Here is a 23,006-nt window from a genome sequence, read left to right as displayed (position 1 = left end):
GGAATAAACCGCATGCTTTAATCGATTGTACATACTTTTGAAAACGCTTGTTCTCTTGTTGCTGAAGCTTTGTTTGTTGTATCATCGATATTGACATGACGATGAAAGTATTCACGGTCGATATCTGTAAAGGAAAATAGTATACACCAAGTATTAGATACTGATACCAGTCAAAACAGTGCAGGCATTTTATTGAAAAACGACTGATATTCCTGTTAAATTGTATTTGGAAAAGGTTATTTTATTGAAATTTGACTTTAAATGTATCATTGTTTATATTTATGTTTTCTCGCAAGCTGGCAAATAGCAATGCAGTTGTTTAGAAGAACGCATAAAACTGCTGTCATCACTGAAAAATGTTTTGCCAGGAAAGGTTTGCACAGTGGGGAATATTCTTTCTGACGACGAGTTCTCTGCCCGTTCAGCACATGCTGCACGAGCGTCGAGTTGTCGGCTGCCAGGGTCAGGTAGGCGAAGTTTGCCCGCCAAATGTACCGTTTCACAACTAACAAAGTGATGTCGGCGTTAAGATGATCGTAACTCCCATACTTTAACTTAGACTTACGACAGGCGAAGCGCCATGATAGCAGCACGGACCCAAATATACCTACGCCTGCAATGGAACAACAAGAAATTGTATGTTCGCTGAAACAACACTGATCGCATCTTGTTCTTTCAAAGGTAAGTTATTTGTTTCCAGTGGATATTGCTGAAAAAAATCACATTGGCGTTTAAAGAAATCGATTGCAAAGTGTTATTCCCTGTATCAATTCCAGTTGTGATGACCAAACATTGAACCAACTGCGCTGGATTGCTTCAGCATTCCAGTTGAGGGATAAAATCCCAACTCCGACGTGTCCATTAACTCCAGATGTGCAATACCTCTATGATTGATGTATCTAAATTTCTTAACCCATTTCTTTGCATGTTATTGATATTCATTATGACCTTAATTAATTCATGAGATCTCTGACTCCCATCAAAATTATTATCATTACTCATGTAGGAATCAATGAAGTTACTGAAGCGCTAGTAAAATCTCCATCACTACGCAATGTCCAGCCACATGAAACTGACACACAATGATATGACAGATATTGTGTCCAGACCACTCTTGAACCCATTCATCCATTATGATGTAAATCGGTTGTTGTTGCAGTTTATTCAAAGTCAGCAAATGGCTGACCATTTCTTACATGCATTTAATAACACAAATACAACTATGGGTTGGAACATGTCATCAGTTCCCAATTGTGCAGATCGATGCTCATGTTGTTGATCACTGGATTGTCTGGTCCAGACTCGATTATTTACAGACCGCCGCCATATAGCTGGAATATTGCTGAGTGCGGCGTAAAACTAAACTCACTCACTCACTCACTCACAACGAACCATACATATGCTTAGTTAGTTAAATGAGTAATGTATTCAAGGTGTCACAGACCTGTTGGGTTTTAAGTGATTCTTATGCGTATCTTGTACTCTCATGTTTGTAATTAACTGGGTATGTGTGATTTTTATTGTGTAAAATACATAAATACAGTCTTATTTGAAGCTCTGATCCAGTCTGCATCAATTTTTCTTAAACATGGTGGTATTGTACCTAAAACATTAAGAAAGGTCACCCAGCCATCCTTACCTTAACTCTTTTGTATGTGCTTGAGTTGCCTAATTATGAAACACAGCCATCTGTACCCTGTCCCTCTTTTCATGAATATGCATGAACTACCCAATAAATTAATGGATGAATTACCAGAGATAAACATGTTACCATGTACTTTCTTGTTTTACTTAGGTGAATGTTCATATGTAAAGACTTGGTTTGTAATTAACATGCCAATTGCTTCTTGTATGCTATGATGAACAAGATCAGGTGACTGGACTCAAGTTGATTCATATGACCGTATGAGATGCTCATGCTGTTGATCACTGAATACTCAGTTCCAGACTTGAGACATTATTTAGATAGAAACCATAAGTCTGGGTGTTCTGGTCAAGGAGCAGTGGGGTAGCCAAGTTGTTAATGCCTTCTCTAGTCGCACTGAAGACAGGACTTAATTCCCCACATGGGTACAATGTGTGAATTCCATTTCTGTTGTCCCCTGCTGTGATATTGCTGGAATGTTGCTTGAAGCGTTGTAATACCATGCTGACTCACTCACTTTGGTCAAGATTCAGTTATTTACTGATATCACAAAGTGTTGTGTTAAATAACAAACAAGCAATGAGTCTTTTACATATCAGAAATATTTCATGTGTCTTTGACTGTGTAATACATTTGAGGTGAGTGAGTTTAGTTTCACGCAGCACTCAGCAATATTCCAGCCATATGGAGGCGATCTGTAAATATTTGGGTCTGGACCAGACAATTAAGTGATTGACAGCATGAACCTCTATCAAAAGAAATGGGGTATAAGGACATGTCAACCAAGTCCGCAAGTCTGACCACCTAGTCCCCTTAGTCCCCTCCTATGAAGAGCATGTGTTGCTGAAGATCAGTTCTAACCCAGATCTTCATGGGTTATTACTGCTATGGGTCAATGCAAGATCTGTAGAAAAGATTACAAATACTGTTATAGATAAGTTTTGGCAACAGGTTGGTAACTGAGTTCATTGTGTTATATATTGCAGTAATATCAAGGTGTCTTGCAAATAATGGAATATAGACCATACAAATGGTATACAGATTCCATATCTGTTACCACGTGTATTGCCAAATGTCTATACACTGTAAGGCATACACAATATTATTATACTGTCAAATGTAAAGTCAATGTATTTGATGTATAATTTTGCAAATGTTACCAATTGAGCTTCTTAACCTCATGATTCTTACATTTACCACCACTTTGAATATTAAAAAAAAACATTTATTGAAACTGATTCTCAATCTTAAGCAAAAGAAAGGCAACAGATCTGTCACCAAACATGCTTGTTTGTGGTCAGTATTTATATTCCAGACACAAAATGTTTCATTAAAACTAATAAGTATTTCTATATTGTGAAATACAGTATTTTCTATTGTCAGTGAATACATTTTTATTGTAAAAACAATCTTATCCATTTGGACGTCTTCTCATAACACAGTGGTTAGTCAGCAGTTGTGACAGAATTTTAGTTTCCATCATGACATAGGCCATTTATTTTTGCTTTAGTGAAGAGCTGACAAAGGATTGATACAGTTAGACGGCTTCTTGTTTGTACCCACTGAGCAACCCCTTGTTACACATGACAAGCAGTACACTAGATAACCTGTCCTGGTTTTTTAAACATTGACTTGGCAAAGAAAGATGCTTAGACTTAGTTGATATGTGTCATTGTATCCCAACTGTGTAGATCAATGCTCATGATGTTTATTGTATTGTGTTGTCTGGTCCAGACCCGAATATTTCCAGACCAACGTCATATAGCTGGAATATTGCTGAGTCCAGAGTAAAACTCACTCACTCACTCCAGTTAGGTGGTTCTATTTACGCTGAAGATTGCATTACAGCAAGATTCAGCTTGTCTTGAATAGTTGTGGAAATCAATTCAACAGATAAATGGGGAATTAAACAAAATGAATATGCATAACTGAACACTATGGTGAAAGGAGTGTTTAAAGGAATATTAAACTGAGCAGTCTTAACAGAATTGCATCTCTTAAATTCATGAAGCACTGAGTTGTGCATTTTAGTTCTGAAGATCCTCTGAATGTTAATCATTTACTTAGTAATGTTATGATACACAGTAAATGTCAGTAATCAAATATTGAGAACTCTTCATTTCAAATCCAATATTTATTTCTGTTTCTCATACACATGTGGATGCATAAAAACCAACATGTCAGTTAACACTTAGTATCAAATATGGTCAAAAATATGGCTTTAAAACGTTTGTAGGGCTATGAATGTTTCAAGGATACCTAGCCAGGTTCACCTGGATAATGTTTTAGAACTCTTTGCTAATTAAATTCACTGTGGTGATGAACGTCTTGACACCTGCATCACTCAGGTATGCCTCATTTGTTGCATGGGGCAGTGGGGTAGCCTAGTGGTTAAAGCGTTTGCTCATCACGGCGAAGACCCAGGTTCGATTCCTCAGATGGGTACAATGTGTGAAGCCCATTTTCAGGTGTCCCCCACCATGATATTGCTGTAATATTGCTAAAAGTGGTGTAAAATTAAACTCTGTCACTCACTCATTTGTTACACTAGTATGTGTTTGTCACAAGAGGCAAATAGTGGATTTTGGGTGGGCTGGCTTGATTTGTTTGACACATCCCATCACATCACAATTACATAGATCGTCACTGATGATCACTGGATTGTCTGATCCAGATTCAGTTATAAAGAGACTGCCACCATATACCTAGAAAATTACTGAGTGTGGCAACCTCTTGCTGCAGTTTTGTCAATAGTAAAAATAATTAAATACCTTTATGTGCAAGGTATAATGTAATGTTTTACTGATTTGTATGCAAAAGTGCCAAGAGTCTGACAAAAATTAAATTTTGTTTCATGACATGTAAGATACCATTAATTCTGGAAACAGGAAATGGCATGTTTTTGCCAAAGGTTCTAACCAGCTGTCTAAAATTGGTACAAGCTGTTTCCATTTTGGATTTATTTTGGTCTATAGTCTAGCCTAGTCTGTGATTGTATTGATCACAGTGTACAAGAGTTTGGATTTTTCAGATCAAGTATATGGAGAAATGGGCCAAAAGATATCTGAAGAAGATGAGATCCATATTGCATGCCATCAGCAATGGCTTTATTGAAAAAACTTCTTTTGCTTGCTCCTAACCTTTGGCGCCTTTTGTGCCTGTAAACTCTCTCATTAGCAGAAATGGAATAAATCTTGTTGATACAGTGCCAGTGGCAACATTGTGTCTAGGACTACTGCCCTGAAGTGGGGATGGTTCTCGACAACTTTCTTTGGCATGACCTTGCAGAAGTTATCAGTAACTACATCAACATCAGACATGAGAATAAGTTGAAGGGAGACAACTTGGAGTGATCTGTTGGTTTTGAAAACTGTCTTGACGGTATCGAGATGAGTTCAGAATATGTATTGAAGCTCTGCCACCGTACAGTGTGTTCGAAACTTGTTCAAGATAATAAATATGATAGTTACCGGTATCTTTTATTGACTTCATGCTTGATTAGAATGTGTGTGGTCAAATTAGTTAACATGGAATATATTTGTTCGAAGGGTTGCTGTCACTATGCCCTTAGATTCTCCAAAAAAGCATCATTTCGTTGTCATCTTCATTGGTGAACAGATGAAACTGAAACATGTATTTCCAGCATGAAACTTTCATAGTTTCAGTTTGGTTCTTGGTCTTCAGTTTCATTAATGACATCTTTCAGAAAAGCATCTTTCAACTACCAAAAGACTTGGATTAAATTTATTACGCTTACAATTCTTGTCCATTTCATTGTTAAGTTTGGTTGTTCTGAATGCAGTAACTTGATAGTTTGTATTTGATCGTTTGTATTTGTCCTTGCACCCCAAACTAATTATAAGGAATGACAAAGGTGGTCTCAGTGTTGACTGTGAGGTACTGTCACTGAGATCATTGATTTCTGCAACAGTTTTGCTTGACCAAGGCTTAGCTTTAACAGGTTTATTTGATGCCGCTCATTGCTGAATGCACCATGACATTTACTTACAACCTGTTTTCATCATCTACCTACACTTCTATTTGTAATCCTGCTCAGGATGGCTTTGATGTCTGCATTCTGTATAAGAACTGTACATTAATTAACCAAATTATAGAAATTATCACCAGTAAGAAATTACTGATAAAACTGCTTGCTCTTCACATGAGCACGTATAAAATTATATTCTGTCCGTAGTTATAAAATCTGTAGTAGATGTATGTCTTGTAGTATTACTGGTTGTTATGTGTATTGTATTGTTAACAAGAAGCCTTGTGACAACTTGCACCATGTCTTCTATCCTTTATTACATGTTCAGCTGGGATATGTTGACATGTATCATTGATATGTTGTTTCATTCAGTACCACGACTTGTCCAAGTAATGAGAATAAAGCATTACAGATCTCTCGACTGAGACCCCTTTGGGGACACTGGGAAAGAATTGGTCGTCAACATGCTTAACGCATGAGACAACTTGATGGAAAGGGTGAGCAGGGTCAGTGACTTGGTTTCACCCAGACAACATGGATCATTGCCTTACTGTGTCTTGTTCATACAGACTGGATCATTGCCATACTGTCTCTATCTAACTGGACTAATTCTTATTGTGTGTTAAACAACTGACCAACAAACGCTGCTACAGCTCAGTCATTAGCATTGCAATAAGTGGAATTATGTTGTTGCAATTAACATAATATGTTGTTTGGTGTTTACATTTCACTTCTAAGGTACAGTATAAGTTATCACATCGTGTTGAGCCTCCGGCTCGGGGAATACAACCTTACGAGGGACTGATAAAACCCTGTATTTTCCTCGACAAGATGTGATAATGCATTTATCTAGCTGAATGTTTTCACTAAATCAAAACAAAACAACATGCATCGAATTGACTTGCTGCCATGTTGACACAAGCTGATCGTTTGACTTCAATGCACCGCACGTTACTAAATGCTTGTTGATGCACGCTTTTTTCACTTTGTGTCGTCACCGAGGCGTAGCGGGCTGATATGACTTTCGTAGCGGGAGTACACGACTTTTATACTCCCGATCATGATGGATGTACATGGTATTTTATCAGAGTCACGTGGACCAGTCAAAACTCGACATTCTTACATGAAGCTAGATAATTGATCGTGTCCAGTTTATTAAGATTTCCACAAGTTTCATATGACTCAAGTTCAGGAATTGTTTAATGAAGGTTACAGCATTAAGGTTTCAGAAAATATTTCAAAAGGTTTTAAAGTGGACAAGTGGAGGGCCTTTTCCCTATCTGACTTATCTTTGACAATAACAATGTTTGATACAGTTCCGTCTTTTGGCTTCGACCAAGTGTGTTCAGTGCTTTTTCAGGTAAACAGCTGATAAGCCTTGTTCTCCTGTACATTCAGGTGGACAGTTGATAAGTCTGTGTTCTCATGTATTTTCATGTTAACAGTTGATTAGCCTGTGTTCACATGTGCATTCAGGTGAACAATTGATAATTGATTAGCATGTGTTCACTAGCTTTTTTAGGTGAACAGTTGATTAGCCATATCACCTGTTTATGATAGGTGCCTCAGATATGGCAGCTTATGCTCACTTGTTCACAATCACCTGGTATCATCACCTGGTATCATCACCTGGTATCATCACAGGTATGATAGTGATTCATAGAGGGAAGTGTACAATTGACCCTGCTTTTAACAGAGATTTCTTATGCATGTGGAAAGGGTTTTAGGGCTTATTTATTTGTATTTCAGTCATACTTAACACTCAAAATGTTCAATTTTCATCTGTTATTGTCAAAATCTGATTCTAGAAACTGATATGACCATTTCAGCTCATTACTGACATATGTTTTGCAGCTTGACCTTGACTGTTCATGTAGACTTCTTTTATTACACTGAAACCATATATTAGAGATCTGAGAATAACTTAAAGACTCAGACTAATTCTGACTGACAAAACAAATGATCTTGCTTGAAGATTTTAACACTGATAGACAGTTTAGGAATAGGAAGATGTGGCCATTGCTATGATTTCACAGAAAGAAGGGTAGATTTTTCTTCTTGCTGCTTTTGTAGTTTAGGACTGGATTTCAGTCTTTTGATTGTCTGGTTTGTTTGGACCCATGAAGGTCAGGGGTAGAATGGGTCTTCAGCAACCCATGCCTGCCATAAAAGGCCACTTATAAGGCGTGTCGTAAGAGGCGACTAACGGGATCGGGTGGTCAGACTTGCTAACTTGGTTGACACATGTCATCGGTTCACAATTGCACTGATTCATGCTCAATTTGTTGATCACTGGATTGTCTGGTCTGGACTCGATTATTTATATTGGTTTTTTATGGTTTGTTTGCAGATTGCTGTCATATGGCAAGATTACTGCCATGTGGACACATTTGTACTTTTGGGTTGTGTGAATGGCGCACATGCTTGTGTCATGAATGGCTGGTGTCGTCAGTTATTGACAGTGGCCACAAAAATTCACAGTTAATTTGCCCTTAAAGCCAAATGGAATCAGATTCTGAGGATCATCAAGAGTGGGTACCCTTTGTACTGACACTTCATATTTATGGTGCCATTAAAAGACAAATGAAGAAAGAGTATTTAATTTGTGTTTGTGCCCTTTTGGAATATTGAACAAACTTCATGCATCTTGATCAACTGATGTGACTTTCATGTTGTGAAGTCTTCAGCATTAATTCAGTGTTGATATCAAAGTCATGAATGTTGGAATTCTGAAACACTTAATGATTGGAAATACTGACATGTGTTAAATGCCCTTGTCAATCTTAAATCTGACAGTTAACATTCATCTTCCAGAAAAGAGAAAATAGCTTGAAATTCAAGGCAAATGCTGAAATGTAAGTGTCAGAGATTTGCCACATGTTGGAATGATTTGTGATTTGTGATGGCAGTTATTACAGTGCTTAAAGAGAGAAATGTCAGATTAAGCGGTGATAAGCATACCGATGTACATCCATGCAGCACACATGCCTATGACACTCTACATGTTAAGTCCATTAAAGCCGCCAACTGCATTGATTTATCCATTAGAGTCATGTGAAAGATTATGTATTGCATGGCAAGATCACAAGCATATCAGCAGTTGGAGAACTCTCCAGGCAAGAAAGGAAGAAACAGAAACCAAACAGGAAGTTGAGGCGGAAAAGCACCACTGCTTCTGTGGGATAATTGAACACTTTTGGTGATTTCATGCATTTTTTGGATAAAGAAACACAATTTGTTAACAGGTTTGCGACAATTATTGTGTTGGTTGATAGTATCTTTATGGGCAATAACCTCATTTTTGTTGCTCTATTACATCTCAAGTGGCAAATGTGCTGGACTCTATGACTTGGTTCCTTTATGGGTGAATACGAAAAACATACTTGATTTGCAGCAATCATAAAACGTCTGCATGCCAGGTTGGAGAAGATGATACATTCAGAGCAGCCTATTAGAGAACATGGATGCACGTTTAATGTCTGAGGTGTTGGGTTTTGGAAGATGGAATAGGGAATCAAAGCTGTGAAACCTGCATTCATTTTGGGATTTCTTCAGTAACTGTTTTCTGCAGGATGGTAAATAGTCTGAGTATATGTTAGTCTATCTGGCAAATTGTTAATAGATCATTTGTGGAAATAATTCTACAGACATGGTAATCTTGATAATGTGAATTTCATGTAAATATTTCTTCTGGTAGAAGGTCTAGAACAACATAATAAAAATCTTGATGCGTAAATTTGTACCAGAATCTTTTCTGCTAAAATGGCAACAACAAGTCACTCTGGAATAGTTACATGCCAACTTGAACTTCACATCAGGTAATTTTTGTCCCCTGCCACAAAATGTGTGACTACGTATTCAGCGGCGTCTGTATGTCCGAATTTTTTTTAACACGATATCTTATTAACTTTTGTACCCAATGTCTTCAAATTTGGTGACAACCTGCATTGGGGGATTACCCAAACAGCAATTGATTTTGGTGACCTTGATCTTATATTCAAGGTCACCACAACACTTGGACCACTTTTCAAACTTGTGTAAACCTGATATCTCACAAAACATTGCATTGAATGTGTCCAATTATGTGAACAGCCAACACTGCAGACAACAGTCATTTCAGGCATCATGTATGTGCCCGAAAGGTAAAAAGCAGTGAACTCATTGTAAATTTTTAATTCTTCTTTAGGTTTAGTGGCAAACATTTGTTTGTTTTAGCTCATCAGGACTAAACAAAGGTCTTATAGAGCATACAGTCAAACCGCGTTAATCTGAACATTTCTGTTTTTCATCAAAAACGTTCGGATAGTGAAACATACGGACTACTGAAGCAAACACCACTTCAGGAGAGTTTCTTCCCTTTGACATACTGAGACAAGAACACACGAACGTATACATGTATCAAATGACTTTATTACAGTTTGTACATATAACAACTTGAATATTAACATAACAATCAATCAATGCAATGTCTGAATAGATTATTTATAGTATTACACATACCAATTACTCACTTTAGCATTTCTTGCCCTAGTCAAAGAAGCCGAATCTTCCGCAATGTTTAGCCACTTCTCCTTATTACGCCAAATGTCCGAAATTGTGCTCTTGCCGATTAAGTGTCCGAATTCTTGACTAAAATGCTTACTAGTAATTTCACATCGTTTACGCTTAGGGGTGGGACTTGCCACTGTGACTGACAGGTGTCAAGTGCAGCTGATCTCATTTTGACTCGATCGGTACTTTATACTGCAAGGAAACTCTAACTAAACAAAAGTGAAACCTATTAACTGATTAAAATCACAAACTAATGACATGCTCAACTCAGAGGTGTCACCTCAGTTAACAATTACAATTGAAGTCAGCCGATGTAGACCAGCGCTAATCACAGACGCGCACGAGGTAAGACTCTTATCCGAACCTTTTTGATGTACCGCCGGATTAATGAAGCAAAACCATGTGTAACTAGCCAATCTGTTACCGCTAATTAACGTTCGGATACGGAGACTGAAGCATCGGATTAATGAATCAACAGGTAATGAGTTTATATAGTAAACAAGATTGGTTACAGCCAGCTACTGTTCGGATATCGCGGGAATCGGATTGTCGGGGTCCGGACTAACGCGGCCTGACTGTATTACATTTTGGGAACAAATACACTATATCTCTTACCTTTTGCTCCAGTACATGTTTCTTGCATTAGACCAGACTGATTTTATTTCTTGTTTTACAGATCCACCTGCTGTATTTTACCAAGAATAAGAAATAAAATAAAACTTAATTTCCCCCGCCCAAGAAATAAAATCCTGATGTTTTTATCGGCTAAAAATGTAAACTCACAAGAAAATACATTTTAGGTTTTCTTAACCCATATTCACTTCATAAATTGCCAAAAGTAAAATATTTTGATGATTTAGAAGGAATATTACTTTGATTGGAAATTTAGTTTTCATTGTTTTTCCCACCTGGCTTTAGGTTTTCAGAGGACAAAAAAATCCATTAAGCAAGAATTGGTCTGGCCATAGGTTAACAAGTAGTGATCCAACTCATATCTTTGAAAGTGACAACAAACCATCATTCATTAGACTGCACTGGACCTATGAAATCGGAGTCAGAGCTGGTGGTCTTCAACATGCTTGTGATATGAAGTGACAAAAGTGGATTGGGTGGTCACCAACTTGATGTTTTGGTACTCCATAAAACCTGGGCCAATATGAAATGATTTGGGGTATATTTTTTACAAATTTGTGTTTGAAAACTATCGCTCAGTATTACCAAACCTTTAGGTATCAGTTTTTTCTTATTTGACCAACATAGAACCTTAGTTTTATTTTTTTATCACATCAATATAATAATGACTGTCTAGTAGAATTTTATGATTTCCTAATAGAGGTACAATAGTAATTGTATGATGGGTACACATTGTGATTTTTGAGTTCAAAGATAAAGTGTCTTGAATCACTCTTGATTTATCCCCTCTTTTACTTCTGGTTGCCCTAACCATATAAACATGTGTTTTTGCCTCAGTTATTTAAGTAAGACAACATAACTGGGGTCAGAAAAGTTTATAAACCAATACAGAGGAAAGATTTCATGAAGGTTTCTTATCATTGGTTTGTTGTTTGACGCCACACACAGCAGTCTTTCAGCGATATGGTGGCAACCTATGAATAACCGAGTCTTGACCAGACAGTCCAGGAATCAACAGCATGAGAATCAATCCACACAACTGATTTACAATGACATGTCTACCAGGTCAGCGAGTCTGACCACCCTAGCCTGTTATCTTCTCTTACAACAAGCCTGGGTTCTAACCAGATTTTCATGGATGTCCTTATTAAGTTTGATAAGTCTCATAAAATGCATTCTTGCTATACACTGTGTTCCTTGTTAATCAGAGTATCATAGCTGCCAAGAGATTTCAGATCAGGTCATTGGTATTTTTTCTCCATTAGGTAAATTTGAATGATTATTTGAAATGTTTGTCTTTGACCTTTTTCTGAAACTCCAGTAAACTGGCATGTATACTTGGAGAAGAGTTCAGCTGCTGATCTTGCGATCTTGTTTACACGAGTGTTGACACACCCACTTGTATCTGGAATGGTCTTGCCTCCTCAAACACTTAGCGGTCTTCCTCCATCTGTTCAAAAATGTCCACAATCTACTGCACTTTCTGGAAAACAGCTCAACCTTGCTCATTACAGCATTTCAGTTGGAAGAGATTTCAGTCATTTAAATTTCTTGTGTGTTCCCAGTGGAATGGGGTGTGAAGGAATCATATGCTGTTTTCTTGCCTTTTAGTTAATCTCAAAAACAATTTGAATATTTAATTTTACCTCGCAATATTCGCCTGCCTAGGTATTGAATTTTATTTTCTTATGTCTTGACAAAATCTTTCTCAGACTACGTAGGTCCCCTTTTTGTGGTGAAGAGTGAATATTTCTTGAACTGATGACTTAATGGTTATTTAGACTCATCTCCGATCTAGCTACACATGCTGTCAGCCAATGGTTTGCTTCCTCCAGGGATGATGCAACAATTAAAAGGGATCCTAGGTGGCCCAGCAGTTGTCATAGGCACTGCAATTAGCTAGAGGCGTTATGTCCCTTGGTCATGCCAGAAGTTGATGACTGGTGTTCGGAAACCCTTAGTCATCTGAATGCTTTTACTTTATCAACATACCTATATAAGTATTAACTATAGTTTCCACTTGTATTGCAGTAGGCTCATAAAGTTTGGTGCATGTTCAAAGTGTTCCTGATTAAGAATAATGATTTGTGAAGGTTTCTTAATTGTTGTAAATACCTTGGACCTTCATACCTTTCCTTTGCATTAGATTGACAAGTAGTGATCCAACTCAAATACTTTTCAGCAGTATGCTTCACTTAAAAAACATCCAACAGGTTTGGGTCTTCAGGTTTGCCAGCTTTGTATGTCATCTCATATACCTGTAATATTGCAGTTTGGGAGCATTTGGTACGACAACTGAATTTTAACTTCTAGCCTACCTTATCACCTTATCATTCTAGCAGAATATCACAACCCAATACATTTTATGTGCAGGCCTCACTTAAAACTATTGATAGCTGTTTTTTGCTGTCCCCTTAGCAAACACATCTGCCAGACCTTCATGTCATTACTCCCAATCTGTGGCTATTCCACTTAGAATTGGGCTATTGTCAGCCAGTTATCATGTACATACATCATAGGCTATCATTATACCACACAAACCATGACAAATTTAAGCTATAAATATGGAATCTGTGGCTAAACAGTCAATGAGAAGTTCATGGATGCTAATATAAATATTTAATAGTAATATTGAATCATTGTCTGGAGTTATAGCACACAAGAGAAAGAGACTGTGCAATATATGTCTTATCTGCATCAGTTTGCCAATTCCTTGTCTGATTTGGTTTTGGATATTGAATAAATGTTTTGTATTCTGTGGCACCCATCCTCTGTGTAGTGTGATATGAATTGGGTCACCAGAACTTGTCTTGTTGCAAGTTACTGACATCCATTTATGGTATTCTGATGAGATAAGGTCCCCAGTATCTCTTACTTGTCACAAGAACTGATCCCCATTGATTGTGATTTTTGAGCATTGTCAGAACTGGTGCTCATTTTTGTATTCTCATAAGCAGCCCTCTGAATTCACCATTTGTCATAAATTTTTATATGTAAATGTTCAAACCTGTACCAAGCCCTTTGTGATATTTCTGAAATATTACTGCAATGGTGATTTTAAACATTATTCAATGACAATTTCTTGTATATATTTAAAGCTTCTCAGCTTAATGTGAGCTAACTTTTTAACCTATTGATTCTGTGGGTCTCGAGTTCTGTTGATGTTGGTATGGGGCAGTGGAGTAGGTTGCCCAGCTGAAACGGCACCATGGTTGACCATGGTCAACCACAGCTTACCACAGTAAACCATGGTATTACCATGGTTTACCGTGCTAAACCGTGGTCACCAACATTTCTAGACCATGGTAGACCATGGTCTAACATGGTCATCATGGCAGACCATGGTCACCAGTAACCATGGTAGACCATGGTCTTTTCCATTTTACCATGGTCATCACAACTCATGATCACCAGAAACCATGGTAGACCATGGTCATTGACCTTTTGCCATGGCAGACCATGGTCATCCTAGACAAAACCATGGTAAAACATGGTGTTTTGGTTCAAAGCAGTGGTTGACCATGGTCATTTCATGAAAGTCCATGGTAGACCATGGTCATCACAGAAAAAGTTTACAGTTTAAACTGTGATAAATAAAAAATTTAAAAGGGGAAACCTGATGGTTTCATGACTCTGTGTTTCATTTATGAATAACAAATCTTGTAGGTCCTTGTTCTTACATTTGTGTGCATTAAACAACTAAATCTTAACACCTCAGTGAGTGTTAAAATGTAGTGTGATTTAATAAAAGAAAATAGAACACGATGTCATAAAAATAATCATAAGCGGAACTGTTCACTGATTTTACTAATATTTGCTGCAGAGATACGCAAACAAAACAACTGACGTCTTATACTCTGGAAAAGCAAAACAAAAATAACCCTGTGTTCATCTGAAAATATAATAGGCATGGTTTATTTCTCCCGATCCCTTTGTTAAAGTTGTCCATTAAACTGTGTAAATCTCGTCTCTAATACTAGTTTTTGTGTGTGGGTGCCTTTTTCTTCTTGTTTTAAAATAAACACAACAAACATTGTACGACAGAAAAGCTAAACAATGTCTCAGCAATATAGACAGTTCAAAGAAAAACTCACCTTTTGTTAATAGCTACGCAACTAGTTGATACTGTAGAGGTTTTCTAATTGCCCTGAATATTGATATTTAATCCATAAAGTACAGACCCTGACGCAAATATATCCAAGAATACCCATGTAAGTCTAGAAAATATGGATTGTACATTCCCTTAACTTCAGGCTGCAAATGAAGAAAGTCCGTTAAAAACCGTTATGACTTAAAAAATTGTGTAGCACAAGGTGTCAAAGTTCACGGTGCCTGTAAGGAAAGATTCCGTTTGTTCTCAGATTGTAGATTCCCTTAGCTTCTGCGAATGAAGAAAGTCTCGGCGCTCTATTTCATTATATTATTATAGTATTATACTATAGTATTTTCAATATGAACTTTTTTAAGTAAAATATGTTCATTTCAGAGACTAGTTGTTAGTCTATCCATAAAGTAAAACTTTGAAGTACGCTGTCAAATTCGTCTCATTTCATTGAATTTCTCCCGTGATTTTCTCGATCGCAAGTGAGCAGATACTTATAAGAACGTCTTTCGCATTGTTTATGGTGAAGCAAAAACATAAAACAGTAAAAACAACAAAACAATTCACTTGGTACTATAAACAGAAAGAAATGTTGAAAAGAATTTTGATATCGATGTTTTTTTTACAGCTTTCCAAACACGTACGTCGATCTACCCGTTGAAAAAAAAAATCAGTGCTCTCCACTTTTGAACACTTTTCACTGTCACATTCTGTTCACCACGTGCAAATACGACCATTAAGAAATTAGGTCAATTTTGACTAATGAAATTAAATTTATGGGCGGGGATACGTACATAAACTGTCCTTCCACAGATCGATCAAATCGATCAAGGGACGTGTGCACACAGAACATCAAGTTTTCGCAATTCCCACCGTTGAAAATTATACGACATATATATTTATTCAAATTTGGATGTTTATGCCGAAATACTGTAATTCTAGCCATTATTACATCGTAAGATTAGAAATTATCCACTGTTGTGAAGTAACACGAACGCGCGGTACATGGCTCCGATTTTCGCGCCAAACACGGCCACGCCCTTCGTTCTTCCGTAATCTATTGCGACTTCATGAGCGCTAACCGTACAGCTTATTTATTACATATGCAGTTACGATTATATTCCTGGTCGTAGTAGATCTATGTGTATATATCTATGAAAACGTGTTGGCTTTAATTTTTTTCTTAAAAAATACGTTTCCACTTCTAACTCGCACCATTCCGGGACAAGCCGAATGGCGACGATCTCTTCGCGACATGTCATATTTGGGATTTCACTTTCTTAGTAAAGTACAAATTCTGGTACTCTTTTTCGGTTGAGTCCCATCCGGGATTCGAACCCGCACTCTCAGAGTCAGGCACCTAATCGCCAGCACACAAAGTCAGCCGCCTAGCCCGCTCAGCCACCGCGACTTCCACAAAATGAAAGTCGGACAACTGGTAGTCTAGACTGCGTACTTTGTGTACCCCTCTGATGAGTGTAATTTGGCACGGCTCCCACGGCCGAAAGCTATGATTACACGATGCCATTTAGAAAGTGGTCAAATGCAACATGTCATATTTGGGATTTCACTTTCGGATGGGACTCAACCGAAAAAGAGTACTAGAATTTGTACTTTACTAAGAAAGTGAAATCCCAAATATGACCTGTTGCATTTGACCACTTTCTAAATGGCATTGTGTAATCAGATCTCTTCGCGGCACGATGCCGTTGCTGCTAGTGCTATGTGTCACGTAGACCTGTGTGAGCGCACAAAGCGAGCGAGAGGCGCCAAACACAACTTTTGCCAACAGACAACGATCTAAGCGAAGAATAACCTAACGTATTAGCGATTCACGGATTTGGAGGATAATCCAATGTTGGATATGTGAAGAAGGAATAGACTAGATTTATGCCGATGGATACGTCTCAGGTTGATTTCCAATGGAGATGAGCACGAGCGGTAAGTAAACAACAGCAATATTGAAATCGTTTTGAGTGCCCCGATCTTTAAATTGTTTTGAGTACCTTAAGGTTCGCATACGAACATAGGTAAAGGGGTAAGCATCACTCTTTGATTAGAATGACGTAAGACAATGTAACAATATCATATATAGCAATGTATGAAGTGTTTATATCGTACATTCTCAGTGAATATCTCTCAAACGGAAGGAATAATGTGTGATGAACGTTAATTTGAGGTTTTATGTAATATGTTCCGTTCATTTATGTTAAGACACGATCAGTATCTAGCGGTACTTTAAAAACCGTTATGACTTAAAAAATTGTGTAGCACAAGGTGTCAAAGTTCACGGTGCCTGTAAGGTCAGCCTGAAAGATTCCGTTTGTTCTCAGATTACACACACAATAAAATACACTCAAATGATCATAAAAGGGAGGTAATTGCTATAGGCACGTTTATGGACATTCCATTTTCTTTCTATTGTATAAATTTGTATTCAGCTTTGTAATAACTGCTGTTTGTAAACCAATACTGAATGTGTCAGTACATTTTGCCATTCATTTAACGTGGAAATAGGTTCAAATACTTTGAGATACGTTTTTATCAATATTATGATAGTGCTGATTATTATAAGTATTATGAAATTTTATGCATCATTTCAGAATATTGTATTTGGTTATGAATGTAGACAAGTGATTTGGAAGCCAGTTTGGTGTTTTGACTTCTATTGCATGTTTTGCTACTGATATACACTCTTCACATTAAAAGAAAGTGATTCAAAGTCATTAATGTATAGAAATGTTTTTAAATAACATGATTTAGTATAATACTCAGGTGAAAAAATATCCGAAGTATGGGAAAATACTTAACATTTTTTCAGCAGTTATAAATATACAATTAAACAACACAATTTCAATATTTGCTTAAGAACCTTTGAAATGGGGAAACACTGTTATTAAATGTTGTTTGTGTGTTTTTCAGATTTCCACTGGACAGTTCTGAAGAAATGGTACTAATGTTGAAACACTGAAGATTAAGTTATATTCCAGAGCCATTTGCTCTTCAAACTGAAGACTTAGATTCGATTCCTCTCCTGGGTACAGTGTGTGTAGCCCCTTTCTGGTGTCTGTCGCCGTGCTATTGCTGGAGCATTGCTAAAAGTGGAGCAAAACTAAACTCAGTCAGTCACTCACTCACGCACTATCCCTGAAGCAATGTGGGTATCTTCTGTGATGTCCCCACAGCTCTTCGTGAAGGTTCTTCCAACATGTGTGTATAATCCTGTCTCCTCTGAGAGAAATTGTGATGCCCCCTGTACAACTTCCAGGTAGATGATTTGGGGCACTCCTGTAAATTCTGTGTTGGTCATGACTCTCATTGTGTCTACTTTTAAATCATATAGTCTAATGGGATTTCTGAAATTGTATATTACTGCATGAAATGTTGTCCCGAAAGAGTTAATTTTTTTTATGTTAATTCTTTAATATTTGATATTCTAATTGATTTCTATGCCATGGTGTTCGTGCTATATCTATTTTCTATGTAGGTTGTGGTGTGATATGGTTGGTTTTCAACATGGTCTCAATAGCCAAAGGTTATTCTGATGGTAAACTGTTGTGCAATCTAACGAACATGCTGTACTTACTATGGTCTCATTTTTTTCAGTAGTAATAAATGGTACACCATGGTCTCCTTTTACCATGGCAAACCATGGTACACCAAGGTCTCTTTCTGCAATGGTAGACCATGGTTTTACTTAACCATGGTAAACTGTGGTGCCATTTACTACCACCATGTTGTTTCGTTACCATGGTAGACCATGGTTAACCATGGTCTATTTTTGCCATGGATGACCATGGTCCACCATGGTCTTATTTTATTCTGGTTTACCATGGTTTTTCTTTTACCATGGTTTACCATGGTACACCATAGTCACTTTTTACCATGGTAGACCACGGTTTTATTTTACCATGGTAAACTGTGGTGCCATTTACCGCCACCATGGTCTTGCTACCATGGTAGACCATGGCTTACCATGGTCTAATTCTGCCATGGTTGACCATGGTAGACCATGGTCTTATTTTACCATGGTAAACTGTGGTGCCATTTACCGGATGTGGTAAGCCGTGCTAGACCATGGAAACCATGGTCTGTGAACCATGGTCTACCATGGTATACCATGGTATACCATGGTTTTTTCATGCTTATTTCAGCTGGGTTACTAAGTGTTTGTCTAAGCTGGTTAGATTCCTCAGTCTGGGTACCATCTATGAAGCCTAATTCTGGTGTCCCCCACCATGTTACTGATAAAACATTGCTATAAGTGGCATGAAACCTGACTCACTAATGGTATCTCATACCAGTACAGCAACAGAGCAACAGTTTGACCTAGTTTATCACATCATGGCTACTCGGAATATAGGTTGACATCTTGTTACAACTGTGTCAATGTTTTACACATACATGCAATCTTGGTATAAATTGGCTGCACAGTGGGACACTCGAGACTGATTTCCTAAGGTTGACTGCCTTTCAGTCTTGTAATATCGTGAACAACGGGTGATGAATGATTCCTGACTACTAGGTGATAAGAAATGATTGATATGCATTGATATTGCAGTTGTCATTAACTGCTGATTGGGGTTTTGGCATGAAGTCTGATTGGAGGAGACATCCTTTACTCAAGAGCTATCTGAAATATTCGGCAGTGGTATTGTAATCAGACCTGCCTGACCCAATGAATGGAGTCCTGTCTTGTACACGACAACACTCTCCAGGGGCGCTCTTGAGATGTTTCATACCAGAGAATAATTCTTAACAACTTTGTGTAACAACTCTTCTGATTTGGAATCAATATTCAACAGATTTCATACAGTTCATCAATATTCCATTTCAGTATGTGGGGGTCAGATCAGTGAATTCATCAAGGTTCTGTGTGAGGGTCAACATTTTTCAACTTTACAATTATCCTTGAGGATTTTTGTGCAGAAGGGTCATTTTTGGTGTCAGAATCAACTACGAGCTCTTTGTGGAACAAGGCACCTTTTGTCTGACTCATCATGTTTCATTGAATGTGGAAGACACTGATTGTTGCTTACAATATTGATCATTGGATTGTCTGGTCCAGACGTGTACAGTTAAAGGCTTCAGTCATACAGTTGGGATATTGCAGCAGCAGCAGCAGCAGCAGCAGCATTAAACAACAAACTCTGGTAGAGAATATAACTGCCCATGACCTGGTTAATTTTATTCCGAAGCCTATAACAATGAAATCATGCACATCTGGATTATGATGTTTGGGTAGTGCTGAGGATACAAGAACCATTTTGCTAACGTCTTTTTGAGCACCTGGTGGGATGGTAATACCTAGCATCATCACATGCTTACGTAACACTCGTAACATGTCTGCTTGCTGACGGGTTTGACCCATGAAGATCCAGGTTAGAATTGATCTTCCATGTCCATGCTTGTTGTAAAAGATGACTAACAGGATCCAAGTGGTCAGGTTCGCTGACTTGGTAGACACATGTCATTGCAACCCAGTTTTGTAGATTGATGCTCAAGATATTGATCACTGGATTGTCTGGTCCAGATTCAATGATGTACAGGTCGTATTTATAGCTGGAATATTGTAGAGTGCAGTGTAAAGGTAAACTCACTCACTGCTGACAAGGTTAACCTTGATCATGAGGACAAGGTATCAACTTCAGATCAGACTGTGGGTTGACTTCTATTATTGCTACCTTTGCCAAATAGTTGGAACCATCCAGTGGACCCTTATACTGTTATCTCTTATTTACTGACATTGTCTAGACTGACTAATTTTAGGAATTACGAGACTTTGGATCTTGGTGACTTATAAATTCAGGAAAGAAGTAAGCCTAACAACTTCATTATTCATTGAAATGAAATACTGTCCAAAGCAGATCAGACCCGTGAAGGTCACTGGGTAGGATAGGCCTTCAGCAACCCATGCTTGCCATAAAAGGTGACTATGCTTGTCGTAAGAGGCGACTAACGGGATCGGGTGGTCAGACTAGCTGACTTTGTTGACACATGTCATCGGTTCCCAATTGCGCAGATCGATGCTTATGTTGTTGATCACTGGATTGTCTGGTCCAGACTTGATTATTTACAGACCGTCGCCATATAGCTGGAATATTGCTAAGTGCGCCGTAAAACTAAACTCACTCACTCACTCCCAAAACAGATCAGATTGGTGCTTATGATATTAATAATATTGATCACTGGATTGTCTGGAACAGACTAGAATATTTAGAGCCAGTTGTATAGCTGGAATATTGCTGAGTGGGCACAAAACTAAATTTCTCTAACTCTCTCACCCCATGCCAATCCTGTCAATGTATAATATTGCTGATTATGGCATAAGCTCCAACCAACTGAAGCAGAGGAATCCAGTCGGATCACTCCTTGACGGATGTGCAGGAGAGAAGAAGCAGAAGTAGATAAGGCCATACCATAGTTTCTGTTGTCTGCATGTATGGGAATCCGTCAGAGACAGAGATATGTATTTATTACCCAATCTAGAATCTATGAGTTTAGACATTCATCAGTAGACAGTATGTGTTTAGGACAGTTTGAAGTAGTCACCATGATAACAAAGGGAATCTCAGTGTGGGTCCACTTGAGGTGATTTTTGGCCGAGACAGACTTATCTCCCCTCAGCCTGTCTAATCATGGCTATTGATTTGAATGGCAGTCTACTGAATGAATATGGCCACATGATTGAGGGGCATTTCTGATTAACCTGAGATAAAGATTTTCTGATCACCTTTCTCTAACACATGATTTGAGGAAGATAATCTTGCTCATCCCTGTCTGAGCTATTGATGGATACCGCCACCTGATACAAACTGGTGCTATAGCTGGTCCAGAATGTCACAGATGTAGAGAGATATCGCATTGTCATAATCATGATTTAAGCTTATAGGGGCCATTTGTCTCAAGAGATGACAGATTGGTGCTGTGCTTCTGTGGAAGACAAGAGTAAGTGATCTTCAAAAGGCATAAAGTGTTATTTTTTTAAATAGATATACATGAAAATGTTTGAATATTGTTTTAACTGTTTGCCAAATAATTGATGTTACCACAGTGTATCCAATAAACAGAGGTCTTTGTTTTGTACATTGATCTTGATTTTATTAAGAATGCTCTTGACTGTTATGATGGACAAGACATCAATTCAGAATGGCCATAATTTGAATCCTATCACTATATTCTGAAATTTTATTGCCTCTTCATTGGCACCCAACATGGAATTGACCATGCTTATATTAAGCCTCAGAAAATTATGTTTTGGTTATCAACTATATTGATTAGGATATGCTTTTTGTTGACAGGGAATTGTGTAACAGGAAGTGGAGCACAAATGACATCCTAACCTTATCATTTAACTGATATTGTTAACTTCTTTAGCATTATAGAACAAGTGTCAAACTTCCAATAGGCCTGTGGTTCTACTCCTATCAAAGGACTCCACAAGTTTATGAACTATCAATAATAATACTTCAGCAGGTAGATGCTCATCCTTGGTTGTTAAGTAACAATGCTTATTCTTGGTAAGAAAAATATTATCTCATTGGAAATATTGTTTAAAGTGTATGAAATATCAGTTAAACAGCCATGTCCATCAACAATACAAAGTATCACAGCCTTGCTGCTATATATAGGTATCTAGGTAATATCATGTGCTATAAGGGGTGGTGTGATAGCTTAGTGGTTAAAGTGTGCGCTTATCATGCTTACGACCGGAGTTTGATTCCCCACAAAGATACAATGTTATGAAGCACATATTGGTGTCCCCCCCCCTCTGTCATATGGCTAGAATATTGCTAAAAGAGGCATGAAACTGAAATCATTCACTTACTCGACATGAAACTGAAATCATTCACTTACTAGGCATGAAACGAAATCATTCACTTAATCATGCTCTTGCTGTAAACCATATTTGGCTAGTTTATGTCATCTAAAAAAAAAACGTGGTTGTGAGATGTTTATCTTTATGTTGAAAATAGTTTGAGAAGTTTAGTTGAGAGTGTAGTGTTGTATTGATGGATCAATTTCACATGTGTGCTTGTCGTAGGAGGTGACTAACGGGATCGGTTGGTCAGACTCGCTGACTTGGT

General features: G+C 37.8%; 1 long non-coding RNA gene across 1 annotated transcript in view; it reads left to right on the top strand.

Annotated features, from left to right (window-relative positions):
* The first annotated feature begins 416 nt into the window (after positions 1-416).
* Positions 417-23,006, top strand: part of LOC137265464 (uncharacterized) — a 345,969-nt gene continuing 323,379 nt past the window's right edge. Inside the window, exon 1 of the long non-coding RNA XR_010954932.1 lies at positions 417-681. This is a non-coding gene — a long non-coding RNA (uncharacterized lncRNA). The remainder of the gene's footprint in view (positions 682-23,006) is intronic.

Source organism: Haliotis asinina, chromosome 15 (genome assembly GCF_037392515.1).
Source record: "Haliotis asinina isolate JCU_RB_2024 chromosome 15, JCU_Hal_asi_v2, whole genome shotgun sequence".
Taxonomy (NCBI): Eukaryota; Metazoa; Mollusca; class Gastropoda; order Lepetellida; family Haliotidae; genus Haliotis; species Haliotis asinina.
This window is presented reverse-complemented; position numbering and strand designations above follow the sequence as displayed.